At 40.6% G+C, this 20,381-nt stretch overlaps 1 pseudogene; it reads left to right on the forward strand.

Moving 5' to 3' along the window:
- The first annotated feature begins 15,155 nt into the window (after positions 1-15,155).
- On the forward strand, positions 15,156-15,947 carry LOC117719985 (large ribosomal subunit protein uL30 pseudogene; annotated as a pseudogene).
- Positions 15,948-20,381: the final 4,434 nt, after the last annotated feature.

The following is a 20,381-nucleotide window of genomic DNA, read 5'->3' on the forward strand; positions in this document are numbered from 1 at the left end:
AGACCAGAACAGTCAAATAGTCTTGGGGGGAAAACAAGGTAGAGAGAGAACTTACCTTTCTTAATTTCAATACTTATTAGGTGATAAGAGTAATCACATCTATATAGTAGGCCCATCTAGACAGATATATGGAACAATGAGATGGGATAGAAGGCACAGAAATAACTGTCACATGCATGATCATATGGGTCTTACTAGAGTATCTGGAGCATTCAATAGGAAAAGGGGAATCTTTCCAATAAACAGTTCTTGGAAAATTATATATCTTCATGCTAAGAAATGAAATTAGATCCTTACCTACCCCCCTATTCAAAAACTAATTCAAGATTGAAAAATGTTCACCAAAGGTTGGGTGTAGGAAAGAGGGGATGGAATGAGAAACAGGGATGTGTTGATGAAAACACAAATTCTGTTAGACTAGAGTAAGTTTTAATGATGTATTTGTATTGTTTGGTAATGGCAGTTAACAATAATATACTCTATGTTGCAAAATCACTCCAAGAATAATTATTTTACATTTGTATCACACAAGAAAATACATTGATGAAACAATGTTAATTAACTTGATTGAATGTCTCTACAATGTATACACAAATAAAATCATCATATTGTGACCACAGACACAATTTTTATTTGACAATTAAAATTTAATAAAATGGCAAAAATACTAAGTCAAACTACTTTAAAGACCTGAATATAAGAGATATTGAATTTTTAAAGTGTGTGTGTGTGTGTGTGTGTGTGTGTGTGTGTAAAACTTCTTGAACTCTGAGAACCTGGCAAGCACTCTATCACTGAGCTTCCCAGTGTTGTAATATGCATTACTAGATGTTCAAAAATTTACACAATCGATACTGAGTCCCCATTGCCCTCTCCCATCTTCCTTTGGACTCCCATCACCCATTAGATTTATCTGCCATGTCCCCACAAACATCTGAGCTCCCCAAATCCTTTTTTAACATGGCAACATGTATTTTGTTTGTTTTATTCAAATTTTATTTGAAATTTTCAGTTTCCTCTGGTCTTCACTTTAGGTACCAAAATTCTACTTACCCCAACGCTGCTGAGAGTTTTCAGTGCCTCTAAGAAGCAACTTAGTTTTAGAAGATCTTAACTATTTGCTTTCAAAGAACATTCTTTATTTTCAAGAACTTTTAATTCACCTTTCTTTCTCTAATCTCTTCCTGAAGAAGCCCTGGGTTCTGAAGAGCGTTTTCTCTTCCATCTACTTTGGCTTAAGTTAGAAAATCACCAAACACAATAGCACTTCTGCTCAATTCCTTAAACACTGGAAAGTACTGCGCTTCCATTTAAGAGCTATGAGAGTCTTAGACATTATGGTAAGTCAGCTCCAGGGCACAAGCACTGATTCCTCAGTGGGTCACAAAGTTGTCATGTTCTTCTCTTCAAATGAGACCCAAGAAACCAACCTGGCACTCGTGAAAGGCCCGGCATAGGAGGACTAGCTGTGCAGCTCGGCATATTCTCTTCCTAATCCACACAGTAAATATGCAATCAAGTCTCATGACACTGGGAATCAATGGAGTTCAGCGACTAGAAAGTCTTTGGAGGGCAATCAGGTGCTATTAAAAATATGCTAATGATAGCTTGTGATTGAGCAGCAGGACCCCAGGATTTGGGGTTGGCATGGTAACTGCCAACAGATAGTTCATGCAGAACAGGAGGGAGAGAATTAGAATGAACTGCTTAAGTGTAAGTGTTAATGAAATCCCAGGGAAGGGTTAGTGCTCCCACGCCAAAAAAAAAAAAAAAAAAAAAAAAAAAAAAACCAGCCCAAACTCAGAAAACACAACCTGAAAGGAAAGCTGAGTGTCTCTCCAGCAGTAGAAAGAGAGGCAACCAATGGGAATTCAGTGGGTTTTTTTAGTCTTTTACCAAGGACCTACGACTCCGACTCTGTTGTAACCTCGGTGTCTCATAAGTGGGTGACAGAATTGTCATAACTGTATGTTGCATATGTCTTCTAGCCAAGGCTAAAGGCAAAGTTCTGACAGCCAACAGATTTTACCAATGTATTATATGGAAGGTAATGCAGATCTCAGGTTAGCTATAGAGAAGACAGTGAAGATGGCAGGTTTGCTTTTTTAGCTTAACTGGATACCAAAGATTTAGAGAGAATCTCTTGTACTGTATGGGAGCATCACTTGTCAATAGATAGCCTATGGCCAATGAACTGAGGCAGGATTAGACGGTGGGACATCCAGCAGACAGAGAGAAGATTCTGAAAAATAGTCAGGTGCGAAAGATTCGCCCGAGCGCCGATGAACACAGACGCATAAACCTGATGAGAGGTAACTGACCATGTGGCATGACTTAGACTAGTTTAAACAGGTTAATTGAGGTATGAACTAGAGGAAATGAGCCACAGCTATTGGCCTATGAAGCTATTGGCATATGAGGCATATGAAGTATGAAGCCTCAGAGTCCTTGTGTCACAGAACAAAGAGGCCAGGTGGGAAAGCCGGCAGTTACAAATGGCGCACTGAATGTGATGCTACAATCCAGGCGTAGAGCCTGAGAAATCACCTGGAAGGACGACGGTTCAGCACTCTGCTCTGTAGTAGCTGAAATCCTTCTGGCCATAGGAGCCAGCAAATGGTGGGAATAGGAAACTTCAGAGAGGTCTAATGCAGTTCCTTTAGAGCCTCTGCAGTACAGCAAGGGTGGCGACCAACTGCTGTGTTCTTGAAGGGCCTGTGAAGAGCAGGCTCACCAAGCAAGTGCTGCATGGCAATCTCTCGGGCAAGTCCACTCCTGACGGGAGGGGTCCACAGTTTCCTGGGCCAGACACTGCAGTGGCAGCTGGCAGATACCACAGAGAAGCCTTCAAATGGCTCATAGTATTGAGGGGTCACCTCTTCCTGTATGGTAGGTCATGGCCGGAGGCTTGGCCCTTTAAGGCTTGGCCTGCACAGCACAGTAGACAATGGTGGCAGGGATCTGTAGCCAGGCTCAGAGTGAGAAAAACCTCTGAACATAGACAATATGCTTTAAAAATGTGCTTAGGTACTAAGAAAAAATTTTAAAAAAAACTGTGTACAAAAAAATCATAGGAAGAAATATTTATTTTGAAAATTAAAAGTTAAATCATTAAGGAGAAAGAGATTAAAAAGAAAATATTTTCTATGTTAAAAAAAATGGGAAAAAATCCACAATGACAGAGGGCACTTGGACCCTGTACAATTTTGTTTTACTTATCAGCATACAAATAATTATTTTTTCAATAACAATTACAATTTTATATACCCTTTAAAAGGAGATAAGAATAAAACAGGCTTGGAAAAAGAGAAGACAGAAAGAATGTTAGATCTGAGGCCATAGAACTGAGGTTACTGATTCTTTAAATCAGAATAAAGAACCTTCAGAAGAATCAAATCTGGAATCTACAATAACAGCAAAAAAAAAAAAAAAAAAAAAAAAAAAAAAAAAAAGTAGTTCCAGATGGGGAAAATGCACAAGGGCTTGTGGCAATTCAGAGAGATGCAATATATTGAATTAAGAGTACAAAATATGCTTAGCGCTACCTTAGAGCAACACCACATAATAGCTTATATGTTTTACTTTGTAGCATTTGGAGAATTAAGATATGTGCATACATGTTGATACACCATACTATTGATACATATTCAGAATTCCAAAGGGCTTCTACCTGAAATAGGATTCCAAGATTGCATATTTATTAGAGACTGTGGCTATCTTTAAAATGTCTTTGCAGACTGCAGCTGATAATGCTTCAATGCATATATCCATTAGAATACAACAGTTTTTTTAGACATTTTGGAATAAAACGTGTGACAAATATATCTTATAATCCTACAGGTCAAGCAATTATGGAAAGATCTAACAGGATTTTAAAGGAAATGCTCATAGAACAGAAGGGGGAAAAGATCTCCCAGAGATAGATTAAGTAATACCTTATTGACTTTAAATTTTTTTAAATGTCAATGAGACAGGTAACACAGCTGTTGACAGACAATGGGTTATTTAAAAAAAAAACTGCTGAACAAAATCAGCTGTTTATATTAAGGGTGTTCTAACTTCACAAAGGAGGGAAGGAAATATGTTATACTGGGGGAGAGGTTTTGTATTTGTTTCAGTAAAGGAAGAGCTGAGGATTCCTTCCAAATTGATAAATCCAATTTGACAGTGGGAGACCCATTGAAGATCTAGGCTATACTCATGAAGGAAGAAACCAAGAAGAACAAAGCAGGTAACATATCTGATGACCCTCTGCTTCTCCATGGGAACAGCTGTGAAGCTGGATGAGACATGAAAGTGTCTCCCGGAGAACTTCAACTATGCATAGCCAATAAATCTTGTTGGCTACAGAATCCTTAAGACTTATCATGCCATCCTTTCAAATGGCATAGGGAGAATTTTATATTACAGTTTGGTTATACAATCCAATCTAATTTATAAAGAAAGATAAATACCTTACTTGCTCAGAGAGCAGAGAATCATCTTTAACATTTTGCTACAGTATATTATGTATATATGTTTCAACTCTTGTTTAAGGTATTTAACTATATAATGTGAAGTTCTAGTCCTTGAAAGCTGCTATTGCAAACTGTCTAGGATAATTACGAAATGCAAGTTAGAGGAGGCTGAACTCCCAGGAGCTCTAACACACCCAGGACCTACTCACACCCAGGTAAGTAGGTCGAACCCTCCCCCCACCCCACACACACACCGAACAGGGAATAACTTGGGACCTTCGGGGACCTAGGAACTCCCTCTAGGCCAGTGGTAGTGGAACCCTTCCAGTCTGCACCTGCATCTGGAACATAGGATAATAGGATCACAGGATCTTAGGAGCTTGGCACACCAGGATTTCAGGATCCCAGAAACAGCCTAACTCCCAGGAGCTATCGCAACCAGGGTCTCAGGATCACAGAGACAACTGGACTCTGAGTAGTTCTGCCATAACTAAGTTAGCAGGACAAACACGTTCCAGTAAGAGACAGTGAGTGAAGGTAGCACTAGAAATAACCAGATGGCGAAAGGCAAGAACATAAGCAACAGAAACCAAGGTTACTTGGCATCATCAGAACCCAGTTCTCCCACCATAGTAAGTCCTGAATACCCGATGACACCAGAAAAGCGAGATTCAGATTTAAAATCACTTCTCATGATGATGATAGAAGACTTTTAAAAGGACATAAATAACTCCCTCAAAGAAACACAGGAGAACACATGTAAACAGGTAGAAGCCTTTAAAGAGGAAACACAAAAAATTCCTTAAAGAATTACAAGAAAACACAACCAAATAGGTGAAAGAATTGAACAAAATAATTCAAGACATAAAAATGGAAGTAGAAACAATAAAGAAATCACAAAGGGAGACTATCCAGGAGATAGAAAACCTAGGAAAGAGATCAGGAGTCATGGATGCAAGCATCGCCAACAGAATACAAGAGATTGAAGAGGGAATCTCAGGTGCAGAAGATACCATGGAAAACATTGGCAAAACTGTCAAAAATATAAAATGCAAAAAGAAATAGAAGTTAATAGTCAGACTTAGAGTTATGTTAGATACTAGTTTAGTTAATTACAGAAATATTCGTCCAAGGTTGAACAGATAGGAATAGCTAGAAACAACTAACATTTGCCTATTCAGATACTCAATAGATAATAAATAAATAGATAGATGGATGGATAGATAGATACTTTTCTAAAACCTCAGAGACCTACAGATTATGACACCTAAAGATGTTTTATTATTAAAAGGCCCCTTTTGACAATGAGACAGGTCTACACATGGCAGCAGCCCCATTGGACTTCAGAGAAGATGAGCATCCAAGAACTTTCATATGGAATGTGCTTCACATGTGGGAAGCTGCCACTGGGTAAGAAACTATCCTTGCTTCAACTACAGACTGAATGCTGTCTAAACTGGACAAACAAAACTCAGGAAAGTCAACTGCCAAGCTCTGTAAGGACAAGGTACACAAGTCCTTCGTATTTCCTGCTTCACAGAAAATCTATTAGATATTTCAGGGCCGGAAGGGTGAAGATAGGTACTCCAATGTCACAAAGAAGTTTTGCAGGACTGTCCTGGCAGCCAGACTTTTCTGTCATTTCTATAGTTTTGGAAACGGCTTGCCTGCACGTTCTGCATACTGACGTAATTATTCTTTCTCAAGACTCTGACGGGGTTGAAGATTAATAGTTATAGTCCTGCAGTTAGGCTTAAGTTGTTAAGGATTTAGGAAAGTGTTTTAAGGTCTAAAAAAAAAAACCTGTTTTTAGGTTGTTAATGCTAGTTATGATAGAAATTGATTTAAATACAGAACTCTGAACTAACCAAGATAGGATAGATAGTAAAATACTTTCTCCAAGGTTACCAAATACATATGGACTGGACATTATGAATATAAATCTTACCTGATAGTTTTCATAATTGTTATTATTGTTTATAATTTATTATTGTAAGAGAAAGAGGCTTTTCTTGGACTAAAAGGGGAAATGTAGAGAGACTCTCTTGTACTTTATAGAAGCATCGCTTGTCAATAAAAAAGCCTGTGGCCAATGAGCTGAAGCAGAGTGATCTAGCCGGGACAATGGTGGACAGTGCACCCTGATGGTGTAGGTGCAGGAAAGCTAGCAGGCTGGCCAACCCAGCTATCTACCAGGCCCAGATCCAGGGCTTTGAGTTGGCCCGCCCTAGCATCTACCCCATCTGTGATCTTCTGGAGTGTTTGAAGGGGCTGGTTCTGCAGATCAAAGCTGCAGCATCTCCATGACACAGGGCATCAGCAGTCTATCCAAGAGGAATGCCTGTGAAGATCCAGTATAAAGTGGAGCAGAAGCCTGAGACCTGGAAACAGACCAATAACTCATTGCAATGAACATTTGCCAGTAAAGATGTGTGGACAAAAGTATATATTGTATGACACACTGTGACATACTACAGCTTCTATAACAGTATATTTTATTCTATCTTATTTTATTTTTTTGTAGGGAGGTTGGAAGGGCAAAGGGTGAATCCAAAGGGCGATGAATGGGACTGGGGTGCATGAAATTCACAAAGAATCAATAAAAGGTTAACAAAAAAGAGAGCTTCCTCAAAAGCTTATCTTGTAGCATGTGGTGAGGTTGAATCTGGGATAAAAACCAGGTATATATGTCTTTATGTTTTATGGAGTAAACATGATGCATGGTACACATGCATGTGTTCTCACAGCATAGCTGGGCTCTCTACACCATATCTGTCTCTGTCTGAAGCTACCAGTTTTACAATAAAGTCAGCTTCTGCCACTAAGGGCTTGAGACCACAAAGCACAAGATGCTTCCCTCTTCCTATTTCAGGGCTCCATGCTGTTGGAGGGGATTATCTCATGGTTCATTAGCTTTGCCTATCAATGTGGCTAACAGGGATTACAGAATTCACAAAGAACGTGAAAAGGAGCTAAGGGAGTCTGCTAAAGGACTCGACCAGCTCCAAGAAGACACAGGTAGTCAGAGTTTCCCCACAGCGAGGTTCTTGTGTGTGGAAGAAATGCCGAAACTGTCAAAGCAGAAAGTAGGCACATCTGTGAGGGACTTGGGGGGGAAAAAAAGAAAGGCAAACACACTGTGAAGTAACTGGGCTTGGGGAGGCAGAGAATGCTGGGAAAACTCAAAACATAGACAGAGAGTACCGGCAGGTAGGGGAGGGAGCCCTTCAAGATCTGTTTCTATCCACAATGTCCTTAGCCATGTCTGAAGCACTTGCTTTGATGTGGGGAGGGGAGTCTCTTCATTTGAAAAATATACTTTTAAAATTACTTAGACACACACTTCCTTTTCTTCGTCACTTCCTTCCTTCTCTTTGATACAATAGTGCCTTAAAGGAAAACCAGGGAAGAGCTCCAGGAGGTTCAGGCAACCTGAAACAATTGCCATTGTCCTGGGCTAGCTCAATTTAGCAGGAGCTGACAGGTGTTCTTCTGTCACACAGATGGGTCTGGACTCAACATCATATAAATAACCTCTGAAGAAACAAGGCTTTGTGGAGACCATATCAAGTTTGTATGATTTGAGGCATCTCCACTGGAGAAAGAGTTCAGGATGATAATACATCATACCAAGATCCCCAAGAGCTCAGGAAAGGGCCCAGACACGGGAGGGGCTATCACAGATAATATCTGATTCTTACCAGGTCTTGTTGTTTACAGCTCTGTGCAGGAGGAGCACCCTTCCAACAGGGGGCTTTGAGACAAGCGAAAATAGGGGTCCATTTGTTTTTTCTATTTAAATTGTTTTGGGCTTAGAATGTCCATGTCTCCGTCTGCTTATTAGAAAGGTGAAAAGGGCTGCATCCTGTGCTGCTAATAACACTTCCCGAGGAAATAAGCTGAAATTCCGAGATAAAAATCACCAAGAAGCAGAGTGATTCTAAGGTGCCAGATATATTTTAAGGATGCCTAAATGACTGTAGTATTTCACCTAAACTAAGACCTGTATCAAGTCTTGGTCTCCTAGGAGATCTGACAGAGATATGTCAGAAGCCAACTCATCTGGTAAATTCAGGCATTATAAATCCCGTGAGGGTCACTTGTTGTGAGTTGTCAGAAAATAGATCAGTGTTCAAGAGGAATCGTTTGTCTGTGAAATCACAGGAAGACCTGTGCTTCAGCTCTTAGGACTTAAGTCGACTATGTCCTTCCTTTGCTTTCCTCGGCAAAGGAAATTTGCATAAGCTAGCAAGTCAGACAGGTGTTAATGGGAGAGCTGGGATTTCTTCTGTTAGGGTGAGAATCTCATCTAGGGGCCTGCAAGGGAAGGGTCTAACTATCTGTAGCATTAGCTTGTGAAGATTCATGTTGTGTATAGTCTCATCTGGACTTTCTCCTGATTCTGCATGGCCTTGACCAAGGCTGTCCCAACCTTTCCCATTCGAATGCTTCTCCGTTAATATTCATTTCCTCAGAGTCTGACGTGGAGATGTATTCTCTGCTCCCAACACTTTCCCTCCGGTCTCTCACCTATGCTCACACAAATCTGCATGCTTTCTATTAACCTTCTCCAAACTTAATTGACTTTTTTTTTTATTAAGTTTTATGATGGCCGCTGTTGAAGGACACTGTCGAGAGGGCATGAGAGCAATGCAGCACAAGTACAGAATCAGTTCCCTTCTTCCAAGCACCTAACTGAAGTGGTCTGACTTACAGAGCAAGTGCTCTACCCACTGACTCATCTTGCTGGCCTTTCTCCACATTCTAACTGTCCTTCAGGTCCCAGTCTCACAGTCTAGGAAAGGTTCCCTCATCCTTTATGACTGGAGCTTGTCCTTTCCCGTGAGACTCAGGCTTCACTCTCGTTAGCATCTCTCACTAGTGCTGCCTCCCAGAGGACAGGAATTCTGCTTGTTTCCTGGTTTATGTGTGGTTCCCGACTGTAACTTTGGTACCCAATCTGTTGTCTGACACATAACAAGTGCTAAATATGGTTTTCAATAATAAATAAGCAGACTCCCGCCATGCTCTCATAGCATATAGACTGATTTAACCACTAATGCATACGCATCCAGTGTAATTCTGAGGCTGTATTGAATTGCCATCAGTGTATTCATGAGCCTATAAACAATTACCTATACCAACTGTGTCAAACACCCGTGCACTATGAAGGGAATTGGTAACGCAGTTAAAGAGAAGTAGTTGACAACCAGGGAAGAAGAGCAATTTCCAATGCCAAGGGAAGGAAGTTATCAGCCCAAGATTTTTCTGTGGAGAAGGCAAAGTCCTCAGAGGATCTTCTACTCTGGCAGCCATCATGGGGACACTATCACAAGAAATTTCATGTCAGCAGTGAGAATGACTAGCACTGTGAACAGAGGCAATTTTAATCATGTCTTAAGGTGGAGTCGGCACTTTTGTGCCTACTGCAATAAAGGTCTCTAAGCAGGTGTTAGTTTTTATTAAATCCCCACATCTGTGCCTTCCAAGTGAAAGGCTCTGATTTGGATGACCTCAGTGGAACTCCAAATCCCCCAAAATCACTCAGCCTCCTTTGATGCCTCCTCTGTATTTAGTGCCTCAGCATCTCATCAGACTTGAGAAATAACCCAAGATTGTATAAGAGGCCTTGGAGCTTTCTTGGAGAAGGACAATTATTGCAAACGACTAAAGAAAGCCTCCCAATGTTACCTGGAACTCTAAACCTTGAAATCATGTAATAATTATTCTGAGGTTCCTTGACAGCCCTTAAGTACAATTATCATGAAATCTTCAAGGCAAGAAACTTACTTTCAGAGAAGCATAAATTCAAAAGGTACCTTTTGGCCACTTCAGTCTCTATTTGCCCCACTAGTAAGAATCACAGCTAGGGTCACCCCCATAGACTCCCCACAGCCTCCCCCATTCCAGGTCTCCAGCTAGTCACAGAGATGTCCCCACTGACTTCTGTTCTTATACCTAGCTCTCTCCAGCTCCCTGCCCCTCTTTACCTCCTGTAGCCAGGCGGACTTTAGGTAGAGGGAGGGGGACATCAACCCATCCACAACACCTTCAACCCAAAACTTGTCCTGCCTACAAGACGCACAAAGATAAAGGAGCAGAGATTGAGAAAATGGCCAACAAATGATTCACCCATCCCAGGTAAGAGAGCCAATCCAATCCCTGACACTATTAATGATACCCCACTATGTTTGCAGACAGAAGCCTAGCACAACTGTCTTCTGAGAGGCTTCATTCAGCAGCTGATAGAAACAGATTCACAGACCCACAAATAAGTATCAGGTGGGGATCAGGGAGTCTTGCAGAAGAGGATTGAGCAAGCCAGATGGGTCAAGGACACCACAAGAGCTACAGAGTCAACTAACCCGGGCCCAGAGGATTCACAGAGACTGAACCACCAACCAGAGGTTGGAACTAGGTCCCCTGCCATTGGATCCCCTTCCCATAACTGGATTACCTGGTAGGGCCTCAGTGGAAGAGGATGTACTTAGTTCTGCTGTGACTGGATGACCCAAAGCAGGGTGGTACCCAAGGGGCTTCCCTTTCTCTAAGGAGAAGGGGAAGAGATAATAAAGGGAGGTACTGCTGCTGATGGGAACTGGAGGAGAGGAAGGAGGGGCTGAAATAGGGATGTAAAGAGAATTAAATAAATAAATAAATAAATAAATAAATAAATAAGGAAAAAAGATGGCTTGTGAGGCTCCTCCTTGTATTTCTTAGCACAGCCCTGCTCCTAGGCCAAAAAGGCCAAAGTTGTGTCCAGAATCCATCAGCTTTTGGATGATGTCACTAGTGGCTTCTTTCATCACCTGGAGCAATGTGATAACCTTGCCTTCTGCTTGCACTGACCAGGGATTCTGTGACTTTGTGTTTCCCTTCACAGACTGCACCTGGGGTGTGTATTTCCTAGGTGAAATACTCAAGCATCTCTAAAGAACTTCAGATTAACACAGAGCAAATTAACTTTATCAGCGTGTCAGATGGTGTGCTCACACTTATTTAGACTGCCATGTACAAAGGGGAGATTGGTATCAAAGGCACAAAAGTTGACAAGCTTGATAGTAATCTATTCAGGGTGAGGTTTGCCCTTCTCTTACCAGGGAACACAGCAGTGCTTACCTTCCTCCTCCAACGAAGCACTGCCCCAGTACAAAATACAGTGACTATGTTTAAGGAAAGAAGCATGAGACAACTTCACAGCTCAGGACAGGAGCTCAAAAGAGGCCAAACAAAAAGAGGGGCTCAAACGTGGCTATTTAGGACCTATTAGGAGAAAGACAATTTTCAAATCTCAGCCAGCCTCTGCCAAGCTGAGAAGAGCTAACTTAGGGCAGCAGTAACAATAACTCAGGGACAAGCATAGAGGATGGAAGAACTGGATTGTGAGAGCAGGCAGGACGGAGCTCTGCTTCAGTCATCACGAAAACTCAAGCTGCAAGCTGTGATGAGCCCTTAGCCGTGGGTGAATGAATACTACCCCTTCTCTGTGCAGAAATCTAAGTTGTTTTTAGTAGTAGCATATAGTAAGTGAAAGCAGGGGAGGGGAGAGAGAAATGGAAGGTCTGAGAGTATGGGACATATCTGCTGTCCGTGACTGTGATCATGGAAAAGGCTGCAGGTGTGTAAGGTGTATACGATATAACTGCTGTCCTTGAATGTTATTAAGGAAGAGGCTGTGAGGGTATACCTATTATAACTGCTGTCCTTGAATATTATCAGGTTTGTCCCTGTTCTCACGGTCGCCTCAAATAGCAGCCCAAGTCTGAAACACCACCCCAGCGGGCAGTCACACCTTTCCCTGACAACTTCTACACTCAGCCCCTGCCTCAAGAGCCAATGCTAGAAAGGTCTTTATAAATGTTAGTCTCCCACAAAAGACAGAATATCAAGAATGAATTTTAAAATAAATCAATAAATTTTAATGTTTTGTCTAATCTGTAAATATAAGGGAAATAAGAGAAAACTCGTAAGTAGAAAGAACTTTCCAAGTTGTGTAAAATCAATATAGTTGTGAAAAATCACCTGTGCTGATTTTTGACTCGAAGTTCCATTTTATCTTTTTAAGCAGTGTTTGGTTTGGTGTTTTTAATGAAATTGTGGGTATAAACGACTTAACTGCTCTTTAATGAACAATGGATAAGCAAATTACAGTATGTTCACAAAATGCCATTTTTAGGTATTAAAAGAAAATCTACCAATATTAAAAAAAAAAACTTGTATAAATTTTAGGAGTTGTTCTGGCTTAGTCTTATGTCAACTTGACATAAGGTAGAGTTAATCTGAAGGGAAGATGTTCCATTGAGAAAATGCCTCCACAAGACCCGGCTGTAATGTGTTTTCTTAATAAGTGATGGATGGAGAAGGAGCCCAGTTCACTGTAGGTAGTTCCATCCCTGGGCTAGTGGTCCTGGGTTCTATAAGAAGCAGGTTGAGCATGGGCAGCAAGCCAGTAAGCAGCGTTCATCCATGGTCTCTGTATTAGCTCTGGCTACCAGGTTCCTGCCCTAGTTGAGTTCCTGTCCTTTGGTGGTGAACAGCAATATGGAAGCGTAAGCCAAATAAACCTTTCCTCTCCTGCTTGCTTTTTGGTCATGGTGTTTCATTGCAGCAATAGAAACCCTAAGTAAGGGAGAAGTGTTATGTGAACTAAGAGAGACAACATCAAAGAGTTGCATAGTATAATAGTCTATGTATTTGACACATTGACAAAAATTAGGTCAGTGGTTGCTAGAAACTATGAGTAGAAAGAGGATTCCAAAGGGATAGTTCAGGAATGTTTTTTTTCTTTTTTGAATAATTCAAGAGTTTGGTTTCTTAGCTGTGGTAACACTTACAATCTATACATGTGTTAAATCTTACAGGATTCTGCTTCAAAGACTGATTTTACCATATGCTTATTTTTGAAAATTAAGTTAAAATGAAAGCTAAAGAGTTATTTTTTTAAGGAAAAATATCACTAAAATGTTACTAGGGAGGCAGCCAGATGGCCCAGGATAGAAGAGCCCCTGGAACCTCTGTGGAACCTCTGGACTGCTCAAGCCACAGGTGTAATGTGGTTCCATCTTCACTTTTTCTCTTGGAATGTCCAGGTGCTGCTGCACACCAAGCAGGGAAGGATGCAACAGAGCTGAGTTCCATGACCCACTCACGTCTTCCCTCGGGGTATCTGGACCCCAAGGCACACAGGGTGGAAAAGGATAAAGTGAAATCCAAAACAGGTGGGTCAGGAGGATTACAGCTCTTTTAGATGCTATACAAAGAAAGCAGGCAAGGTCCAATGTAGTATAGCTTGTCATATGCACTGCATTTGGGGCAAACCAGGGCCGTATGTATGTATGTATGTACGTATGTATGTATGTATGTATATATGTATATATGTATGTTTATGAACCTTGGATAGTGAGGAGGGCTTCTTCTTAGGTTGAAGTTTCATTGGATGAGGTTTAAAGTACTGGGGATACCTCATTTTCATCGAGAGGCATTCCAGAAAGTTGAACTTGTTATTTTCCGTCAGGTAGAGTGTGGGTTGGGCTCCCCAGGTCAAGGAGAGAAGAGGAAGCCCCACTAAGAAAAGAGAGTCCTCCATTTGGAGCTGAGCTCGGGAGAGCTGTCTGGACATGGTAGACTACAACCTAACTAGCAAGGTGCAACAGTACAATTTAAATGAAAAGAGCTTAATAGACAGAAGACCTCCCAACTGTCTTACAGATGCTCTGACAAAAGAATACCCAAAATATGAGATAAATTCAGGGCATTCCTGAATCTCAAGGTACCCATGTAGTAACATTTATGGTGAAAGGAAAGACACCCCATACCAAAATGCCTCTTCTATCAATAGGAGAATAGTCACATAGAATTTCTCATTCGGTGATTTTTTTCTCATTGCCCTTTTCATTGTTTCTTGTTTCTAATTATTATTTCTTTTTAATAAACATGGATAATTGAGTTTATTATGACACCTTTGCTGTGTAATATAATTATAACTCCCTGACTACCCATCTAACTCATCCTTCTACAGCCCTCTTAGACATGCTAGTAGCCTTCTATTTTCATGCCATACTGTAGCATACAAGTGGATACACATGACTTCACACAACGGTTTGCTTTTCATTTGGTATTGCTAACTGTGCAACTAAATTCTGTGTCTTGATAATACTTTTTAACAATTCAGAAAGCTTCTAAGCTTTTATCTAAAGAAACATAAATACACATGTGGATTGAAGAATTTTCTAACAAAATATCTGAATTTTCCTACAGAAATTCTTTGTTAGTTTTGTGTGTGTGTGTGTGTGTGTGTGTGTGTGTGTATGTATGTATGTATGTATGCGTATTATATAGGTGCCTTGCCACAATGGTGCCTATGTGGTAGTCAAAAGACCACACTCTGGAGTTGGTTCTCTCCTCCCACTAAATGGGTCCCAGAGATTGAATTTGGGCCCTCAGGCTTGGCAGCAGGTGCCCTTTACCCATTTTTTTCACCAGCCCTCTTTCGGTAATTTTTGTTGTTGTTGTTTTTTTTTTTTGTTTTTTGAGACAGTGTTTCTCTGTGTAGCCCTGGCTGTCCTGGAACTCACTCTGTAGACCAGGCTGGCCTCGAACTCAGAAATGCGCCTGCCTCTGCCTCCCAAGTGCTGGGATTAAAGGTGTGCGCCACCACCGCCTGACTGGTAATATTTTAAAAACAATTTTTGGTCTCCTTTTCCGGCTGGAACCATGGAGGCTGTTCCAGAAAAGAAAAAGGTTGCTGGTATACCAGACACCCTTAAGAAAAAGGTTCCTGCTGTGCCAGAAACCCTTAAGAAAAAGCGAAAGAGTTTCGCAGAGTTGAAGGTGAAGGGCCTGAGGAAGACGTTTGCCCTGAAGACACTTCGAAAGGCAAGGCAGAAGCTCATCTATGAGAAGGCAAAGCATTGTCACAAGGAATACAGGCAGATGTACCGGACTGAGATTCGCATGGCCAGGATGACAAGGAAAGCTGGCAACTTCTATGTGCCCGCAGAACCAAAATTAGCGTTTGTCATCAGAATCCGAGGTATCAATGGAGTAAGCCCAAAGGTCCGCAAGGTATTGCAGCTTCTTCGCCTTCGACAGATCTTCAATGACACCTTTGTTAAGCTCAACAAGGCTTCAGTTAACATGCTGAGGATTGTGGAACCGTACATTGCATGGGGGTACCCCAACCGGAAGTCAGTAGATGAGCTCATCTACAAGCGAGGCTACGGCAAAATCAATAAGAAGCAGATTGCCTTGACAGATAATTCCTTGATTGCTCTACTTCTTGGTAAATTTGGCATCATCTGCATGGAGGTTCTAATTCATGAGATCTATACAGTTGGGAAACACTTCAAGGAAGCAAATAACTTCCTGTGGCCTTTCAAATTATCTTCCCCACGAGGTGGAATGAAGAAAAAGACAATTCAATCTGTAGAAGGTAGAGATGCTGGCAACAGGGAAGATCAGATAAAAAGGCTTATTAGACAGATGAACTAAGGTGTTGCCCCTGGTATTTTTGTAATATGGTCAGTTAATAAACAGTCACAGCTTGGCAAATTTAAAAAAAAAAAATAAAAAAATAAATAAAAACAATTTTTGATTTCAGTATTTGTTCTTAGTTAGATGTTGCGGTTTGGTCTGGTGCTATGTATTGTAATGCTAAGTACTGGCCATGGCTGCCCCCAGGGATGTGAAGATTCCCACATAGAAGCAAATAATCCTATGTAACCTTGCCCACCAAGCTATCCCTGATTGGTGATGCCATGGAGTAGGTGAGTCATGAAAACTGGTGATGGCCAGTTGGAGGGAAGAGCTGCCCACATGGAACACGGCAAGTTATAACTTGGGGTTATTGATGGGGAAATAGATAAAGTAGCTTAGAGGGTTGATGTCTGCCCAACTCTAGTTCATTAAAGGCTTATTATAAATGTAAAAGTTTTGTGTCTTTTATCTGGAAACTGAATGATCAAAGACAGGGTTGAAACCTTTGACTCAGATTTAATAATCAATATAACAGTTATACTTTAAGTTTCTCAAATACTAAAACTCTATCTGGATTATATTTTGTCCAGTATCATGTTAGACACAGAGGAATGATCCCGTAAATATGTATTTAGTTGAATCAAACATGAATAGATGCCATCTACAATGCTGTTCTGTGATCTTTGGTATTTTTTCCTGTTTAAATTCCTTGGAATTAAACAAGTTGTCATTACTTTTGACATAAATCATAGTTTCTTTCCTAAAATAGTCTTTTCTTTTCTTCCTTCTTTCCTTCTTTCCTTCCTTCCTCCCTTCCTTTCTTTTTAAGAAGGTTCTCAGTTCTCATAGAACCCAGGATGGCCTCAGACTCACTGAGTACCAGAGGCTGGCCTCGGACACCTGTTTCTCCTGCCTCCGTCTCCCTATGTTGGATATTATTTGTTGTCTTAAGAGCATGATACTCTTGCTTTCTGGGTTGCTCTCTTTCTTTGCTCTTCCCATTATTTATTTACTGATATTTCCTGGAATTCTCCATTCTACCTTTCTGTTCCTTTGGCAAAAATACCTCAAACGCAATGACATTACTTCTCCCCTTCCCCTTCCTCCTCACAAGCTACCTCCACCTTCTGTGCCCCACCACACTCCCTCAAAACAAACTCCCTCTTTTTCCATTATTATTATTGTTACACACACATGCACACACACGCACATGCACACGTATGTATGCATGCATATGTATTACTCATATATATATATAAATAACCTGATAAGTTATTTTTGTTGTTTCTGTGATGTAGCTTCAGGGCTGACCACTTTGTATTGTACAGCTTATCTATTAAGGGGCTTACTGCTGGGAGAGCTAAACTCTCCCAAACTCTCCCAGCTATGAGAATCCATCAGCTGCCTGTCGTTCGTTGTCCAGAGGACTGACCCTTGAGATGTCTCCCCTTCCCACGCTAGTGTTCCTATTGTCACTGCCATTGTTCAGATCTTGTCTATGCATCATTTGTATGACAGACTGCTTGTCAGCAAGCTTCCTGGTATTCTGGCTCTTATGATTCTTTCCACCCTCTCTGCTGTGATGTTTCCTGGGCCTCAGATGCAGGAGTGGCTACGCAGATGGGGGCTGGGCTCTGCACAGTACATTGATATCTGCAGTGTGTCCAGCTGTGTTTTCCTGCGATGGTCATTATCAGCTGAAAAGAGAAGCTTCTTTGATGAGGCCTGATATTTGTATTTATCTGGAGGTAAAAGGATAGATTTAAACTGTAGTTAGGAATTGTGCTGGTCTAGCAAAGTGGTGGTAGTAGATTCTCTTCTATGATCCAGGACCTCACTAAACCTGGGAAGTTGGCTGGATTTCTAGTAACAGGCATGGTTTCCCTCCTGTTAAGTGAATTTTAAATCTAATTAGACAGCTGTGAGTGCCACTTACTACACCTTTAAGGATACCTTGCCATTCTGGTAATTGTCCTGGTTCATAGGTGTCACAGTTGTAAAAAGGTATATTAATTACTTCCTTTTTTTGGTGGCATCCCTTCTTCTGACACCATGGAAGCTAGACTTCAGGATGGAGGGTTTACACTTACATCCATTGAATAATCTAAGTTGTGAGTCCTAAGTGTATGGTATTTTCAGCAACCGTGAGAGGCAGCTAAAGGTGGCAGCCATAGTCAGCACCATTTTGAGAGTTACCTGGACTAGCCTGATCAACCATTTAAAAAGAGATCTCTGGCCTACTGCTACAGTTTTCATTAGCCCATGGTTCTTGTTGGGAACATTGTCAGCTCAAGCAGCAAAACTTCCTTTAAAGGTGTGTGTGTGTGAGTGAGTGTGTGTGTGTGCGTGTGTGTGTGTGTGTGTGTGTGTGTGTGACTGGAGTTCTCTTTGTCAGATCATCCTTTTCTCCTTTATTATAGATGCAGAGGTTCAACCTTGGCAGTTTGAACTATTTGACCTGAATTTAATTTATTCAATGCTAATTCAATCAGTTGATTTAATGACTCTGTAGCAGTATAAACTTTTTTATGATGGAACTAAGGAATATTAAGAACATCTTCTAAACCTTGAACTTTAACGACACACAAAGACATGAAATGCTCTGAGCCACGTGCAGTAGATATATTATGTCATTGCTTTCTCAGTATCAGAGCCCAATAATAAAGTGACTGCTGCAGAAGGAAAGAAATGTTGGCATCTCAGTGTGTATTCTTCCCTTTCCCTTTGCAGAAGATATTTAGGAGGAAGAATTTTTTAAATTCACTACAAACAGCAACACTTCTCTTGAAGAGGACTCTAATTGAAGACTTAGACTTAAATGTGCTAGAGAAAACTTACACATTTCTTCCTTTGAATGTCTTCTAGTGTGTTTTTCCCGTGTGACAAGTTTTAATTCTGTCATACATCTTACATTAATTCCCATGTGAACAAACCAGATAATTACATTTAAAATGTACTGTAATTGAGAAAAATTAGACAGTGAAAGAATAGAGGGATATACGAGGGAGGTTATTTTCAAAACAGAGGCTCATGTTTCAGGAAATGTAATCTACTGTAGGAATGATTTTATGCTCTAGACAGAGACTAATGGATCTGGACACATCTTACCAAGATGTGCACTGCTGTTATTTCCTTACGTCTGGTGATCTGCACATAAATGACTTTCTGAGAAAGTCTTTTTAAGAAAGACTTTTTAGAAACTAAGACTAAGACTTTAGAAACCAGTTGACTCTTTCAATTGTTCATGCAATAACACCACTCGCACATGAAGGTACTAATTGTTCTTGAGCCACTTACGAGTGAAAGTGGCCAGGAGCACAGACTTAGATTACCTCCAAATCTTAAATTCTAATTTCTTACCACTTCTATGAAGCATTTAGATTAATATAGCAAAGAAAATAATTTTGTAAAAGCATCTTTCAAATACATTGAGAAAACATTAAGTAGTTGGGCTAAAACAAAGTAGGGGTGGGGGAACTTCAGCTACACACCTCAGATGTTATCTGATGACATTCACAGCATTTTGATTGGTGGAAATTAGGTTTTTATTTTTATGTTAATAGAATCCAAATGATTTTTATCTATTAGTCATCGCCTGTTAAGTGTGACACAGAGGCAGGCAAGGAATGGTTATTTGTGGGGCTAAAAATACCTTCAGATTAATTTACAATTATACATGGACCTATAACTTTCCATCCCATAAAGTCATTGGCATTTTAACCTGTTAATTTTCTTTGCAGACTATTCTGATGAAGACAATTCTTCAAATGAGGGTTTCTCTTCCAAGGTATGTCCAGCTGACAATCAAGATTAACCATCACAGTAAGTATCATGCTTGGTAAGGTAGCACTTGATGTCACAAACACGTCAGAGGTCTTGTTTCTGCAATCCCAGAGTCTCTGCTCTGGATAGTCATTGGGTAACTTCCAGAAATGCAGAATAAATACAGAATTTTCTCCAGTCTAACTCTTCTCTAGATCTAGTGCCCTCTCAACCTGGCTTAGGGAGTTTTCTGTTTCTGTTGTAAGATACCATGATGATTAAAGCAATTTAGGAAGGAGTAATTTTGGTTCACAGTTTAAGGTTATATAGTTCATTACTGCAGGAAGGTTTTAGCAGCAGGAGCTTGGGATAACTTGTCAGAGTATCCACAGTCAAGAATCCAGTAGTGATCAATGTTTGAACTCAGCTCATTTTCTCCTGTCTACACAGTCTTGGATCACATCGTAGGGAATGGTGTCACTCACAGTGGATAAGTCTATCCACCTCAACTAAGCTATTCAAGATAGTCCTCCACAGGTATGTACAGAGGCCCATCTCTCAAGTGATTCTTGATCTTACTAAGTTAACAATTGAGATTAACCATCACACTGCCCTTCCTGAATCTTTCTGATGAAAGCAAGGACTCATTAAGAGATCTACCAAGTTACAGAAACAAAACAAAATAAA

The sequence above is a fragment of the Arvicanthis niloticus genome, chromosome 14 (genome assembly GCF_011762505.2).
Source record: "Arvicanthis niloticus isolate mArvNil1 chromosome 14, mArvNil1.pat.X, whole genome shotgun sequence".
Lineage (NCBI taxonomy): Eukaryota > Metazoa > Chordata > Mammalia > Rodentia > Muridae > Arvicanthis > Arvicanthis niloticus.